The sequence below is a fragment of the Oppia nitens genome, unplaced genomic scaffold (genome assembly GCF_028296485.1).
Source record: "Oppia nitens isolate AA-2021 unplaced genomic scaffold, nextdenovo-longstitch-racon4-pilon3 scaffold57_pilon_pilon_pilon, whole genome shotgun sequence".
Taxonomy (NCBI): Eukaryota; Metazoa; Arthropoda; class Arachnida; order Sarcoptiformes; family Oppiidae; genus Oppia; species Oppia nitens.
The window spans coordinates 35,001-55,306 of record NW_026533240.1 but is presented as its reverse complement, the minus strand read 5'-3'; positions in this window follow the sequence as shown (position 1 = coordinate 55,306).

Here is a 20,306-nt window from a genome sequence, read left to right as displayed (position 1 = left end):
TTCTTTACAATTGATCGGACAGTATTATCAGTTGTTGTAAACAGTTCCGCTATTTTTGCGTGACTTTCCGGTGCTGACTCTCATATCATACATTTGTTGGCGAATTGCATCTGAAAATTCTTGTATTTTAACCATTTTTATGATAATCACTGCATTTACTGTTTATTTACGTGTATTCAAATTAATAACAATGCATTGGAATCAATTGGTCCCAACAATGTGTCTGAAATCACGCGCGTTTTAAAAACACGAAAATAATTTTTGTACCTAAATTATTAACACCTATAACTTTACCTTGATATATTTTGTTATTTAAACCATTGTTTTGACCATCTAGTATATCAATTTAATTGTGATTTATTACTCTATTATTTGATATCAAATTTGTTTATTTAAGTTAAAAAATAAAAAAGTTATTAAAGTTTAAAGTTAATGATATCAATATTTTTACGATACGAAATTAGATTATGTTTTTAGTGTAGTTAGATATCATAAATATAAGTTATATATAAATAATATCAATAATATTTTTAGAGCACAAAATTATAAAGTTTATATAATATTTAACAAAAAAATAAAAATCTACATTATATAATTATATTAATAATATCAATATTGTATATAATAATAAATCTATAAATTAAAATTAATAAATATATTTAGAAATGTTTAATTAAAATTTTTAAAAATAAAAACCTGCTGGTTAAGTTTTTATTTAATTTTATCTATTAGACAAACGTAGTAGTATTATGATCAACACAACTATTATTTGATTGATTATTAACAACATTGATCATTGATATCATTGACATATTATTATTATCAAATTTATTATTATTAGCACCGCCACCACCACCACCACTACTACTACTACTATTACCATGATCAATTATGTCAAGCACACATGTAGTTAGACATGGTAGATTTGTTGATTGTGTTATCAGATCTTTGCTGACAATTCCGTGGACATTAGCACCGGTAGCTGCTGTTGCTGCTGCTGCTGTAGGTGATTCATCACCCCTGTCCTCTATACGGCTATCATTACCACCACTAACACGCTTATTATATAGACAACAGCATATTATATGAAATAATTTTCTGGCACCTTTATAAATATATATTCAATATATAGAAATTAAAAATGTAAAAAATAAAATAATATTTTTTAAAAATATATATTAATGAAATAGTCTATACCTTTTCTAAATGACTCATTTAGCCAGCAATATATGAATGGCTAAATAAATAAATACAAATATATATATATAATTATATACAGTTTATAATAAATTAAAACTACATGTAATTATAAAATTGTTTGTTTTATAAAAATAAATGTTTATATCAAGTTATTGTATTATAGTAAAACAAGTTAAAAATTAATAAATATATACTAATAGTAATAATATTTTTAATAATAATAATAATATAAAAATAGACATACATTCCAACAAACGGATGTCATTGCAGTCCAGTGGCAAATGAGAAATATATCAAAATTGGGAGTAATTAGCTTAAAATCCTCCATTAAATGATAGATATTCTATAATAATAAATAATAATAATAATAATATAAACAAAAAATTTAACTAATTTAAAATATTTATTTTGAAAATAATTTTATATATTTATATATTATAATCTAATATAGAAATTAAATAGCAATCTATTTTGTTACTGAATATAATATGTATTTACTTTATATAAAAACATTTACATATTTTCTATAAAAATATTTTGTGTTAGTAATTACTATATATAGTATAGACTATACTGTATATTATTTGATATAATGATGTTTATGTAATTTAATACTAAAAAATATAGTACATTCAAAAACATTGTACAATATACTTGAAAACAATATCGTAAATATAGTTAAATTTCAAGATTTTATTTAATAATGCAAATATAAAAATATATTTATAGCACTGGTTATGCAAATTTAACAAAAGGTAGAAATATGAAAAATAAATAAAATTTTTCTGTAAAACCACACTATAATCTAATTTTCTTTATATTAATCAAATGTAAAAATTTATCATAGTTATAAATTTCAATAAAACAACAAACATTATTATATTTTATTATAAATTAATTTATATAATAAAAATACAATACTATTAAATTTGTTTTAGTATCTTATCTATTGTAGACACTGTCTTTGTATGTATTTGTGTGTGTGTGAATGTGTGTGTGTGTGTGTATGTGTGTGTGTGTGTGTGTGTGTGTGTGTGTGTGTGTGTATGTGTGTGTGTATGTGTGTGTGCATGTATGTGTGTGTGTGTGTGTGTGTGTGTATGTGTATATATGTATGTGTTTTTGTTTGTGATTTATAACAACAACAAAATATAAATGAAAATAAAACAAATAACAGAAAAAACTAAACAAAATGTTTTGAGCAATAATTGTTGTAATCTTTTGTTGAAATAAACTACAAACAGAGTAAAAAAGGCATTAAATGTTTTTTTCTGTTATTTTTTGTGTATATTGTTTTGTTGTCGTCTCTTATCTTTTTTTAGTCTTTAAAAGTAACAAAAAAATAAGACAACATAGAGCTTAGGGATATACAGACACAAACATTTATACATATTAATACATACATACAAAAATACAGACATACATACACTTAAAATACATGTAAAACATTGTTAAAATATATTCTGTATACATAATACATTAGACTTTCCAAATGATCTAAAACACAACAAAAAATATTTTAATGTATAACAACTCTAACAATGAATTTTTTATTGATAATATTTATCAGATAATTAAATTAATTTGAAACATATATATTTAGATTTAAAGTAATAATTCAATAGGATTTATACATTATAATATTTTATCATGAATACACCTAATATTAATTATTTACTTCATTTACTACCTGTACTACATTTACTTCCTTATATATATATATTAAATATTATTATATATAAGTATTATATATAATGTATTTTTATTAAAAAAAACAATGTTTTGACATTGGGTTTTTTTTTTGTTTCACTAATGTGTACAAAATTTTTAAATATTTGTCATTTATGTCAAGTTTTATCTATAGATTTACTGTTTAATATCTAGTCAACCAAAAATATATATATCCGTCAAAATAATAATCTTAAATATGGAAACCATAACATACAGTATATAATAAATAAATTAATTTAGACGTACTAAGACACACACACATACACACACACACACACACACACACATACATACACACACACACACACACATACATGCATACACTTACACATACAGGCACTTACACATACATAATAACACACACATACATATACACATACATACACACATACATACACACATACATACACACATACATACACACATACATACACACATACATACACATACAAACTCATTGTTATACTAGTAATAATATCTAAACATTGATTCATAACTATCAAATCTTTTCATAATATAATATATAAATTTGTCAAATGTATTATATAGTGTATGTCATCATTAATGTTATCTTTTATAAGTCACAAAACATTTTTTGTTTCATTTAAACACTGTTTTATCTGTGAAATATAACACACAAAAAAGTCTTATAAAAAGTCTAAACAGTAATTGAAAAAATAAATGTAATAATAATAATAATAATAGTTATAATTAGACACTTTATTGAACTGGGAATTTAACAGTGTGTTTGAATGTCCAAAATTTATCTATTTGTTGTTTTCTGTAAAATCATTTTGTATTTTATTTTTTTTTGGTATTTAGCTAACATTGTTGTCTAACAGTGTTTATGTATATCTACTGTATATATATACAGTATATACAGTATATGTGTATTTATGTTAGCACTGGTAGATTTTAAAAGCTACATTGTGTTGAAAATGTGTACTGTCACAATTAATCAGGATAAATTGCTCGTAATGGCAACTCTATATAATAGATGATCTATTTAATTATTTTCAAATATATTTTTTTTATTATTATATAACTTTTATACTGTAGTATCTTATATATATATATAATATATTGTAAATAATGTGTGTTTGACACTGATTACTTTTATATAGATTTTATTAAGGGTTTAATGAAATGGCAAAACAAATAAAAATTAAATTTTGATTAATTACATAGCAATGGTTGTTAGTTTAAGCCAATGTTAGTAATCTATTAGTTTTAATAGCATAGTATTGATGGTCGATATTGTATTATTATTATTATTATTTAATACAGTAATCAATTTTTTTAATAAATTGTTTTAAAACAATTATTTAATTTTCTATATATATATATATATATATATATATATATATTAAATGAGAAATTAAACCTTAATTCAAGTAGTTAGTTATTAATAAAATATTACAGCTAAAAAATTGTTTAACTTATTAATTAAAATTAAATAAATTAAACAAATTAGACAAATATAGGATACTATGTTTTTTTGGTTGCTATGATTTTATAATAAATGTAATTTGTTTTTATGTGAAAAATATATTTAATTATACAATAATAATATTATTAACAGTGAATATTTTAAAAGTTTTATAAATTAAATAAAATCATTTATAAAGTATTTTCTTTGCTGTTTTAAGTCAAAAATAAGTTAATATTAAAAAATAATTTATTTATTAAATTTATACACAAAAATAAACAATTAATTACATACCAATGGTAACCATGAAAATGCAAATGCAGCTACGACTAGTACCAACTGTATTAAAAATAAAAATATATTTATAATTTATTTTAAATATAATTTAATATATATATAATATATAATACATCAATTTATACTGTTAAATAAAAGTTAGTATTTTATTAAATATTTTGTAATTAAAATAAATAGTAAACATAATGATTATCAGATAAAAATTGTAACATATATTATTTTTGTAAAATAAATTAGTTTTACAATATTATTAGTTATTTATAAAGTGCATATTTAGAAATTATTACCAAATAAAAATATTTTACAAAATTTATATTACTTTTATATTAAAGTTTTAACAAATATATTAAATTAGACTAATTATATATTAAATTTTAAAAAATCAATTTAATATACAAAACAAATCATTTATATTATCTATAATTTAATAAATTTTCAAAAACTTTACTTAATTCTAATCAAATAAAATTATTTAATGTATAATATTTAATAGCTTTATTATCCTATAATTAATATTAATTAGTAACCAAAACAATTATGTAACCAAATAGTCCTATCGGGGTTTTTTTATATATGTATGTATTAAAAACAAAATAAAACATAATTAAATCAATGCAAAAATATTATCATAATAATATTAATAACAATAATATGTTATATACTTGAAAATAAATTATGTACATACTTAATATTTAACATGATTAATTTGTCAATATTATATATTAATACCATATATATATATCGTTTATATTTATACATACAGTACTACTACTACTATAACATGTCTAAAAAAAAGTCAACACATATGGATTTAATACATTTGATTAATATCGAGGATATTGAATATATATATATATATATAATATGACATCAATTTATATGATACTATAGTGTTATTAATATTCAATAGGGATCATAATAAATGCCAATAAAATAATCCAAGCGATATTTTTTGTTGTTGTTGTTAATGATTAGTTACATAAGTAACAGTAAGTGAACTGGATAAATTCATTGCTAAATATTATATAAATGATATATCGATATTATTTTTTTGTTTGTTTTTTTTATTGTTAACTATATATATTAAATCCGTTAAATTTTTTTTTAGACAAATTCAGAGAGAGAGAGAGAGAGAGAGAGAGAGAGAGAGAGAGAGAGATATCAGAAACATATTATTGGTTTAATATAATGTTAGAAACATAGGTTTAATTTACACAAAAAAAATATTTACTAAAATAATATGTATAATATACTATATATATAATAATTCCTATCTCTCTTTCTATTTATCTATTTTATCAATATTTATATATAATTTTTTTATGTTATAGACTATAGAAATACTGCTATTTAATTATAACTTATAGTTAAGTAGCGGTAATTGTAGATTATATTAATAAATTTTAATAGTTTTTTTTAATTTTAAGCTAAAAAATTAAGTTTCCGATAGACATTGTATGTTTAAATTAAAAAGTGTTACATAAAATGTGTAGTTTAAACAAAACACAAACAAATTGTGTTTAAAAAAAATACTGTAAATAAAAGTCAATACAAAAAAATATATAATATATAGTTTTCATACAAATAAAAATAGACTATTATTATAATTTCTCATATAATTGTTGTACAATTTAACTAAACTATTAATTCTATAGATTTTTATTGTTGTTGTTGAAAATATTTACATTAAATTACTTATATGATAGTCATTAGTATAATATATATAATTTAAAACATAAAAATTTATAATTTAATTTTTTTTAATATAACTAATAGTAATATAACTAAAAAAATAGTTACATTTAATTATTGTATTAATTTCTTAAATTATTTTGTTTTATTAGAGGTCTAACAATATTAATAATTATTTTTGTTATGTATGTATGTTTTATCATGTTTTATAAACAAAATATGTAATAATAAAAATATTTTTGCTCTACAGTACAGTAAATAAATTTAGTATTTTATTTATTGATTTATTTTATATGTGCTTTTAGACTATTATTATTATTTTTATTATTATTATTAAAAGGCAATGTTATAAACACTGTATGATAAGCTATAGAATAGCTATAGTAGTGATAAATACTGGATATATAATACTATACTTATCGAACAAATAGACAAAAAATTTTAATAAATTAATAATTTATTATTATATATAATATCATATGATATTATATATATATATATATATATATAATGGGTATATTATTTTCTAAGAAATATTTTATATACTATAAAATATAAATATAATTCATGTCATTATATGATGACTTGTTTTATATATGATTTATATTTAATATATAATATTAGACATTTGATTACGCTTTTTGAAAATAATAATACTTAATATATCTATTAAAAACATTTACTTAAAAATAAAATATTATATTTTATTATTATCAAGTTATTTTACTAATTTGTTTACACTGTTTGTTTAAAACAGTTTATTAATAGTATAGTAATAGCTAACAAAAAGTAATGTTAAAATAACAGATAAACAATAAGTAAATTATTTGGATAATCTAATTGAAATGTTTACATTATTTTAGGATTAGATATAAATTTTATAGTTTAACAAATATTTGATAATTAGCCAATTAGTATTAAAATTAAGTTTAAATTTATAAAAATTATTATTATTATTATTATTAATAGTAGTAGTACTAGTAGTAATAAATGCACTTTGAAATTGATTAAAAGTTTTAACAATTATTTTTTGTTTTAAGTTTAAACAGAATATTGATATTATATATAATAAAATGTTAAATATAATAGAATTTTTAGCAAAATTTATATGAAATAAAATTTTGGTTTTGTTTTTATATTTTATTTGTCTCACATATAAATTTAATATATATATAGTGGTATACATATAATGTTGTACAATACAGTATATTCACACAAAAAAAACAATTACTAAATATTGTAAACTGCATTTTTATTATATCTAAAAAAAATAATTTACTATTTATTACATATATTACAACATAAATGACATTTTTTCTTATATTAGATTTATTACTATTATTATTATTTTTCTACAATACAAATGTTAAAAATTATTTGTATTTATATATACACATATAAACTACATTTAGTTAATAATATATTACAAAATTTCTAGAATACTTATCATAGTTTATTAATTAATAATTTTTAATATAACTTTTATACGATATATTATATATTGTAAATACCTGTTTGTTATACATACTGTATAAATAAGAATATTTTTAAAATAAATAATATAAATACTATCTTAAAATATTTTTTATATTTATATATATTTTAAGTTTTTTTTAGTTTATTAAAAATCATATTATTTTTTCTCTATAAACACAATGACTGAGTGACATAAACAGACACACAAACAAACACATTGGCATTAAAAAAAAGGTATTAAAAAAAATCTTTATATTTTTAAAAATAACTAAATTTTGTCTAAGTAATTGAATTTTTTTCCACTATTTACAGTATTTATTTTTACTAGAAATGAGAAAATCAAAAACAAAAAATTTCCAATAAATTTTCATAAGAAAATTTCCAAAAAAGTTTTTCAGGTATTATCAGTCTATAGAAATTATTTCTACATTTTAATTAGTATACTATTGGATATCCATATCCATAGCTATTTTAATACTATACTAATGATAATACAATAATACTATACACTACTATATTATTATTATTATGATTCATATTTTTAAAAATAATATAATTATCATAATTATAATTATAGTTTTTTTTAAATAAAACTTTTATTTATAATTGATTTATATTTTAGTTTAGTGTAATTAAATATACTAGTTTTTTTAATTTGGGAATATTATTAATTAAAATATATTAATAATAATCATAACAAAATTTAGTTAATATTTATAGTTATAGTGTATTGTTTCGTAGATAATAGAAACTATCCAGGAAATTTTCTGATTATTTTAGAAATTTTATTTTTTTTGACTTAACTCTAATAATAACTAAAAATATCACATATATTATAGTTTTTTAAAGTAAAGTTGTCATTTTTTGTATAAAACATTTGTTAAGTATTAGTAGTATTATAATTATTTATTACTGTATCATTATTATATAGAAATAGTTATTAGAAAAAATAGATAATTATATATACTATAAATAAATATACAATTAATAAAAATATAATTAAAAAGAGAAAGAGAGAGAGAGAGCTATTAATTAATAGGAAGTTATTAATTAAAAATGTTTTAATCAGATTTTTCAGGCAATTTTTAAATTAAAAATAATTAATATATATTATAAATAGTCAATTATAATTCTCTAATGGTTAATCAACTTAAATTATTTTTAAAAATAACTGAAACTTTTAAAATATATAATATTTTTATTTCTAAAACATATTTATATTAGTGTCTATAGTTTTAATATTGTATAAAATAAATACTATCTATATTATTTAAACAAAAATTTTTAGATTAAATAACATTAACATTATATATAATACTATTAAAATACTTTTACTATATATATATATATTTACTTTATTTAATAATTTATTAACTTTGCTTGAACATTGTTTAGTAGTAGTAGTAGTAGTAGTATAAAAATAATAATAATAAATTTTAGCATGCTAGTATAAACAGTTGAAAATGCATATTTCAATACTATAGTGTATTTACTTATTTAAAATTAGCCTGAAAACTTTAAGTTAAAATTTGCTAAAAGTTATTAAAATAAAATTGAAATGTATGATGAATTTTTTATTATCTATTACTATATTATAATGCCTTTAAGGTATATATATATTATGCAATTTCAGAAAATATTATTAAATAAAAAAAATTGATCTAAATATATAAAAAATATAATATTTATTATTGATTGATTTAAAAAAAAATATATATATATTTATACATAATATATAAATATTAAAATATTAAAATGTTAATAATAAAAAATAATTAATTATTAGGCATAACAGTTTAAATAAAAAATGATATATTAGTAAAACAATGTTTTATATATAATTTAAATTAAAATGAGATGTTATTAAGTATATGAAAGTATAAATGTTTTATCTAATATTATTTTAAATAATAAATGTTAACGCCTTTAATATATTTTCAATTTTATACAATATGTTATAAATTATAAGTTATATAAGTTTATTATATACATTGTTTTGATTTTATTAATAACATAAATTTATATTATTTTATATATAAAAATTGCTATATTATTTAATTTATATATATTGAATAGTTATATTAATAAACTATATATATTATATTATAGTTTATTACAATAGTTTTCTACTTTAATCTCTAGTAAATAATAACCTAAAATATTTATATAAAATTATTGGTGTTTTTTTGTGGTTAAATTTGATAAATTACATGCAATAAATAATTGTCGGTGTGTTTGTGTCTAATTAATTTGTTTATTAAAACAATTTATTTAATTTATTATTAAACACTACTGTATTATATATTTATCTAATTATTGATAAATTGTTAATATGATATATATATAACAATATTTATTATTTCTGTTATCAGTATATGTATATTTTATAATTAATATATAATTTATTTGATAAATTTATAAGCATATATATATATATATATATATATAATAAAAATATAACTTTATATATAAATATTTATACGCTTGTAATATGTAATACAATATCATTAATAATATTAATTTTTATAATAACTGATAATAAAAAAAATTAATCGATTAAACATTTAACAAAATTAAAATTTATAGATTTTTTTTCTTATCTAAAAAATTAAAATTTAATTAATTAGTATTGTTTTTTTTTAATATTTATATTAAATTGTTTACTACATATTTTTATTACAGTATAGTACAGTAACTAAGATATATTATTATTATATATATAGTAAATTATTATGATGAATTTAGTTATTTTAAATTAATCAATATAAAAATACTAATAAAAATTATCAATTTTTAAAAAATTAAAATATTTCAAAATTATTAAAAATTAAATATAATTTTTATGCAAAATATTTACATATATATATTAAAATATTCTTAACTAGTTTTAAATTTTATAAAATAAATATTAATAGAATTTACATTAAGAAATGTTAAATATAATAATTAATTTGAGTGTTTATGTATAAATAATTTATGTAAAAAATATTAAACTTATATATATATATATTAATATTGATTATATTTTTTGTGTACATTTCTACTTATATATATATACAGTATATATCATAATAGATATTATAATATACTGTATATTAGCTATAATTCTAACGTCAAAATAAAATCCATTAAATGATATTAAAAACAAAATCATATATAAAATCTATATATAAAAGTCATTCATATGGAGTTAGTTTTGAATAAAATTACAAAATTATTACCAAAAAAAAAACAAAAAAAAAGTTTGTTATGTTAGAGAAAATATAGAAAAAATGAGTGATGGAGTTAATATTGATTGTAATATACAGTATATACTATATATTAGATATACCAGTGCTTTGTATCATATACTGTATGTACTGTACAATAGTTAATACAATCAGTTATTTTTTGTTATTGAATAAAACAATACAGATATAATATAATATAATTTTAGATTAAATTTTTTAGTAGAGATTTTTAATTTTTAATAAACCTTTCAAACATATATATAGTATATTTGATATAATGTTTATAACTATTGTAAAACATAATTTATATGATACTATTGATATATTTTAGAAAATAAATTTCATAGTATTGTATTTGTTATGTACAGTACAACATCATGATATATACTACTTAGTGTATATAAAATATATGTGCAGTATATATATATACCAGTAAATCACTTGCATTATAAATTAATATCTGTTTTTTTGTTGACATATTATAGGCCACAATAGTTTAATAATAATAAAAATAATAATAATAATAATAATAATAATAATAATAATAATAATAATAATAATAATAATAATAATAATAATAATAATAATAATAATAATAATAATAATAATAATAATAATAATAATAATAATAATAATAATAATAATAATAATAATAATAATGTTCACATATTATAGGATGATATTAGTCAATATAATTTGGTGGGCTATATATATATAGGACAAGTGGTGGCACAAACAACTGTTTGTTAAAATATGATATGATATATACAGTATATACTGTACTATTTAGTGATGATTTATTGATCCACCAACAAAAAAATAAGTTGTTTTTTGGTGGATGGGCTTTATTGATATATGTGGCAAGTGTTAAGTGGCAAATAAACTTAAACCATAATATATCATATACTGTATATTGTATAGTGTATATGTTTTAGTAGTGTATGTTACTGTATAATATAAATTATATTTTGCTGTGTCAAGTGGATAAATTGTTTACACATATATAAATTATATATATATAATATATAATATTTTTCAATTAACATTAAATTTGTAGGCGATTTATAAATTTTGAAAATAAAAATTTATCAATTTATTAATTAATTATTAATTATTACAAGTAAATTTAATTTTTTCTATAAAATATATATAACACCAATATTCTTAATCAATAAAATAATATAGAAAATAATAATAAAATTTTTAGATAATGATAATTTCATAATAATGTTATTTTAGTATGATAATATTGAATATATATATATATATAATAATTTGAATGTTTAACAAGTAATATATACACATATTGTAATATTTATATACATATATTGTAATAACACTGTATAAATAAAAATTAAAAACTAAACACTTTTCAGAAAGCATTAGTTTAATAATTATAAAAATAATAATAAAATTTATATTTTATTAAAGTATTCTGTATATTATTATGTTGTTTATTATATAATTTATATATTTATTAAAAAATTAAATTTAATGACATATTATTATTATTATGCGTGCTTTGGATTCAAGTTTAGAAATTAGTAGTTTAGTGTATTAATAAAAATTAAGATAAAACAAAAATATATAAATATAATCTGATAATTGTATGCTATGAAAATTATTTTTTTATTAAATAAAAATTATTTTTATTATTATCATTATTGCTCTAAAGTGTATTACTATATATTAGTAATAAAAATTACATACTTTTGATAAATATATGTTATATATATATATATATATATATAAATTAAAAGAAACAAAATTTATTATAAAGATTTCCAAAACTGATTATTTTTTATCAATAAAAATATAATAAAATATTTTATTGATTTTCAATTTATAACATTTTTTAAAAACTATACTATACCATAAAATATAGTAGACATATTGAAAAATTTTAATAATGTATAAAAAGCACATATTGTACATTTACATATAAATTACATTACAATCAAATTTTTTAAAAATATATGATATGTACTATTATTTAAATGATAATAATCAAACTTGCTAGCTAAACTTATTTTGTTGTATATAAATTAAAACAAACAATTTTAATTTAGTTTGATTAATTGTTAAAAATTAATTTACAAATAACTATTATCTCAATATGTAAATGTAATAAATAAAATTTTATTTTCTATTAATTAAATTAAAAAAATAATAATAAATTAAATTATAATCAAATATATTGTGATAGAGTTTAATTGCTATAATACATTAAAAACATTATAAAAATAAATTTATTTGTTGAAATTTTTTATAATGTGCAAAATAAATTTTATAATTTAATAACTATATATGTTTAATTATATATATATATAACATTTTAGCTTTTTAATTTATAGGTTTAAAAATTTTACAGTAAAAATAAATACAGTTACATTTATTTTGTATAATAATGCTAATATAAATAATGTATCTAGTTAAAAACAATTTTCATATTATAATCACGTCAACAATAACAACAAATATAAAAAAAAAGTTTTATTTAAAAATATATTTTACAAATACTAAACCTATTTTATGTTATAGTCAGCATATAAAACAACTATAAATAAGGATAACAACTATTTATTTAGGTTTTTATTTATGTGCAAAAATTTTTAAAATTTTAAATTTTATTTTGTCATCTAAAATTTATAGCAAAATAATTTAAAGCAATATATGATTTTTATTTATTATAATGATATTTATAAAACAATACCTGTATATAACAAATTTTATTTAATTTAGATAAAAAATATTCTTATTATAAAATTATTATTTTTTTTGTATTATTTAGCAAATATTAAATAATTCAAATGATTTTATTTGTCTCATTTTATTTTGATATTGATTTATTATAGTCTATTTATATATATATTTTTTAACTTATATATTTATTTAATATCTATATGAAAAATTAGTTTAAAACAATTAGTAGTAAAAATATTTATTAATAGTTTAATTAATGCTATCTAGAAATAATCTGGTAATTAAAATAAATCATTAATTATTACACTATATAAATACAAATACTGTTATCTAATGTTATATATATATATAATGATTATTTGATTATACAACAAGCGTTTATATATTATAGTATTACATTTCAATAGTAAAAAAAATATATATATACATTTAACGTTGAAAATGTGATACTGTATTATATAAAAACACATATTGATAACAATAATATAGACACTAATCTATTAGACATGTGTTAGTTGAAAAAAACTAACTAAATAACTAAAAGTATAAAATTTAGTATAATCTCAATGTTTATGCACATGTCGTCCAATAGATTAGTGTCTATCATATATAATATTTTATTTTACTTTACAATATATATATAATATATATATAAATATATAAATAAAACATTTTCAAAAAAAAATTTTATGTCGGATTAGTTGACAAGATTACATAATATATTTTATTTAAAACAAATAAATATCTAGAAAATAGGTAATATATTTTTTTATATAATATTGATAAACAACATTATATTTATTTTTAAAAATTTAAACATTAAATAAGTCAACATTAAATAATTCTACTTATATGATAAAAATAATTTTATAAATAGTATTTAGAAAAATAATAATAATAAATAATAATTTACAATTTAATTTAACGATTAAATATATATATATATATTTATATATAAAATATAAATAACATTTTGCTACTTCAAAAAATCATAATATATTACATTTCAAGTGTTAACATATAGTATATATATATATAAATTAATTTTTCAAGTATTTATATAAGTAATAGTATTTTTATATTTATATATTTTATTTAATATAACATTTAATTCAAACAAACACTTGTTGTTAATAACAATAATAATGTTTCTATTAAATGTTTAAATAAATAACTAATATATTAATCTTCAATAAATGTTTCTAAAAAAATAAATAAACAATTTCATAATCATCTTTATGATCTTTAAGATATAATAATATAGCTGAACTAAAAAAAAAATAAAATAACATATATTTATGATAAAACATTTTGAGCACTAATTTTTCAATTTACATATATTTATATGTAATACTTGTCAACCCTAATTTAATTTATGTACTTTAATATACTAGTATTATATATATATATATGTGATATTAATAAATATTATGTATTTGCACAATATTATCACATAATACCATACTAATGCCTACTGTAAACACACATACACACACACATACATAAAAATATATAATACATTTATATACTGTACAGTATTAAGCACTTTAGAGCAATAATAATAATGATAATAAAAATAATTTTTATTTAGCAAAAAAAATAATAATTTTCATAGCATACAATTATCATATTATATAATATTTATTTTTGTTTTATCTTAATTTTTATTAATACACTAAACTACTAATTGCTAAACTTGAATCCAAAGCACGCATAATAATAATAATAATAATAATAATATGTCATTAAATTTATTTTTTTTAATAAATATATAAATAATATAACAAACATTCATAATATACAGATTATAGTTTAAAATTGTTAATATTATTTTTATAATTACTAATTTATAATACTTTTATAATTATTAAACTAATACTTTTTAGAAAAGTGTTTGTTTATTTTTTTTAATTTTTATTTATATAGTATTATTAATATAATTAAGTTTATTTTTAGTAATTTTCTATGGTATTAATTAAAAATAACTAAATAATTAATTCAAATTAAATTAAAATAATTACTTAGATGTTAATAATTAAGCTACATAGAAAAATTGAGTAATTATTTATTCAGTTATTTATAGCTCATAAATTAATTAAAAAAAATCTTATAAATAATGACAATAATACTGTATATATAATTTAACACAAATAATAAAAACAATAAAAAAATTTTGCACTTATATTTGATATTTAAAAAATTTTTAGAAAATAATTATTGAAAAAAATAAAACTAATAAAATCATATACATACATTCATTACATAGTATACACAATATAAAAGTTTATTAATTAATTTTTTCAAATAAACAAATAAAATTTTTAATACCCATAATTATCTACATGAAAATAGCTACTATATAGGGTATATAATTTATATTTATTTAGTTATTTATTGTCATAAATTAATTAAAAAATCTTATTAATAATTTTAAATACTATATATAATTTAACACAAATAAAAAACAAGAAAAACATTTTGCACTTATATTTAATATTTAAAAAATTTTTAAAAATAATTATTCAAAAAAAAAATAAAACTAAAACAAAAACTTACCATGACAATACGTCTACGTCTAGCCTCATCGTGTTGTCGTTTGCGTACATCACTACCCTTTCCAGCTAACCGTCCCTGTTTGGCCACAACGTAACCAATTTTTATGTATAACGTACATGTTATACTTAATGGTATACTAAAAAAAGTAAAAAAAATAATATAATAAAAACATATCATGTTTAAAAATTAATAAAAATAATATTTTTTTTAAATATATATATGCTAGAATATTTATTACTTATTTAAAATATGATTTACTTATTTTATTATATTATAAGAATAAAAAAATATTTTTTTCTATAAAATATTATATAATTGAATTCAAAAAATAAACAGTTTGCATAAATTTCATATATAATACATATATTTTTTTAAAAAATAATAATATAAAATTCTATTATATAAATTACATAAAACATTATATATAATTTTTTTCTGATAAAAAATTTGAATATATATTTATAATGTTGTATAATACAAGATATTCAACATTATATATATATATAGACCTGTATATATATATTTTTTTAAATTTAAATTTTTATTATTTTCATGTGTTCAGTACAAACCAATATTTAAATTTATTTTTATTGTTTTTGATGTAATTTATTTTATTTTTATTTATACAAATTGTTGATGTATTTTTTTGGTATCACAAAAATTATTTTATCTATACTTTTAAATTATTTTAGTATCGATTTATTTATTTATTTTTTTATTAAACAAAGAATATATTAATATTTTTATTTAAGCAAAAAAAATATGAATAAATAAAATACATTAATAATTAAAATAAACTTTTAAAATGCTTTTTATTTATTGATTTATATATATAATATATAATATAATAAAAAGTGTTATAACAACTTTAGTAAACATATATAAATAGTATAAATAATAAATAAATATATTTAGTTAATATATAATTATATATTTTACTCACTAATATAATAATTAATTTTAATGACTAATATAATTTCTACACAAAATAATTTATCATTTATTAAAAAATTATTAATATTTTTTTTGTTTATAATATGATTCATTATTTACAGCATTATCGACAATAAACAAAAATAAGTAAAATATTTTTGTTTTTCATTTTATATAATAAATAAATTTTCATAATAACAATTTATTAACGAATTTTTTTTTAAAAAAGAGAGAAAAAAGCTATAAATTATATTAAAAGAAAATAATAATAATAATACTAAAAAATCTTTATGTTATAATAAAATTACGATATCTCTAACAAATAAAAAATTTACAAATAAAAACCCACTCACTAACTCACTTAAATGTTTGAAATGTGAAAATACTATATAGATATACAATATATATATATATATATATATATATATAATATAAAAAACATTTATCATATATCAAAAATGTTATAGAATTTTCATATTTTGTAATTTTCAGAAATATATATTTATATACTATAGTATATATACAAAAAAAATTATTTGAGATTTTTTTCTCTCTCACTTATGTTTATATATATATATATAGAGAGAGAATAACAAAAATCATAAATAATTGAGTTATTCTAGAAGTTTGTATTTTATATATATTATAGTTTCCTCTCTCTCTCTCTCTCTCTCTCTCTCTCTCTCTCTCTCTCTCTCTCTCTCTCTCTCTCTCTCTTACACTTAATAAGAAATATTGAGATAAACTAACTGATATTAATTTATTGTTTTCTTTGAAAGTTACAAAATTTTTTATTATTATAACTCTCTCGAGAGTCTCTATCTATCCATCTCTCTCTCTCTCTCTCTCTCTCTCTYTCTCTTCTCTTTTTCTTTCTATAATTTTATTTATTTTTTCTCTCAATCACTTCAATTCTCTCATTTTCTCCAAAAAATAAATATATATCTTATTTTCACATTCATTAACTCATCAAACTTTTAGTTCACATTTATTTACACCTATAGTTGGTTTTCGCAATAAATCTTAATGTTTTTTTTCTTTTCTAATATTATATGTGTCTAAAATTAGTTTTAATAATATTTTTTCATATATATATATAACGACTTCAATAAACATATACTTTCATTCATTAATTAGTATATAGTATATAAAAGTTTATTAAATATTTTTTTTAATAAACAAATATTAATAAATATATAGTAAAATTTTATTAGTGTAATAGTGTAATTAAATTTTTCAATAACAAAAAAAAATCTATAATTATCTAAATGAAAATAGCTAATATAATTTTATATAGAGTATATAATATAAATTGAATAAATTTGTTATAATTTATATAACATATATATATATATCATGGTATCAAATCTTATTTTCTATTAGTTTAATATATTATTTATTTTTATATTATGTTCAATAATTTTATTATTAGATATATATACAACAACAACAACAATAAAAGTGCAATTTTTATTTGTTGTTTTTACTAATTTGCGGTTCAATAGTAATACATAAATAATATTAACACATGTATTAAAGTACCCCAGTATTAAATATTATTTTTGATATATAAATTTTAGTATATACAATACAATATATATATATAAATTTATATTGTATTTATATGTATTAACACTACTGTTATTTTTGATATTTAGATAGATAATAAAATTGTATTTTTCTTTTCATATTAATGTTTTTATTAAATTATCGCATATACACATCACTATTGTATTTTTGTTATTTTTATTATATATTTGACTTTATTTTATGTCTATATATATATATAGATATATGTAATAGTATATAGTATATAGAAATAACACACACATACAAATATATATATATATACATAAAGTTTATATGTGTTTATATTATAAACATGTATAACATTATCTATATATACTGTATATATATATAAAGTAGTTATTATATTATAAATGATAACATAAAAGCAATTATTTATCACACACTGTGTTTAATAATGAAATCTAAAGTTGTATTATAATAATTTGTTTAACTGTTTGACACAAAATTTTGTCAGCAAATAAATTTTGGGTGACAAATAATTTAATATATAATAATAATAGTAATAATTATTATTATTATTATTATATTAACAAACAAACATAAAATATCATATTAAATAATTATTACATTGTATAATTTTGTTTTTGTTAATTTTATCAAATTAATATTTTTTTAAAAAAAATTATTAGGATTAATTAATACTGTTATAATTGAAAGTTATAATTAAAAGTTATAATTTATTAATTACTGGTATTGTGGTACTGTACTGTAAATTTCATTAAATTATTCATATATTATAACAAAAAAAAATAAAATAAAATAATACAAAAAAAAACGTTATAATTATTTTGTTTTTTTTTTGATATGATATTCACGTCAAATAATTATATAGCATTGAACTACAGTAGTATTAGTAGTAGTAGTAGTAGTAGTAATAATAATAATAATAATATGTGATACAAATAAATTGTAACCAAAAAAAAATAATAAATTTTAATAAATATTTTCAGCACGCATTGAGTTGATTTTTTTTTTGGTATCAAGATTACACATTATGTTTGATTAAATTAATAATTATTATGTATAATAATTAAAAAAAACATAAGTTTATTTTTATTATTATTAGATATTTTTTGAAAATAAATGCTAAAATTGTATTATATATTATTTAAATAGACATAATTGATTTAAAATTAAACTACATATATATATATATTTTAATTATTACAAATTATTAATATATGATAAATATCAGTATATAATAATAATATATTTAAATTATATTTAATATTTACATTATTGTTTTTTTTGTAAATAATTTATATTTAATTATATAGTATTTCGATAATAGTTATTAATAATTTATTTTTTTTTTGTGTTGTAAGTTATTTTGATCACTATATTCAAGTATTAAATATAAAATTTTTATTTAATATAAGTACTGTATTATTATTAACAAAAAAAATAATAATAAATAACCAATTATAATAAAACCTTTTTATTGTACTAGTAATTGACATATCAAGTAT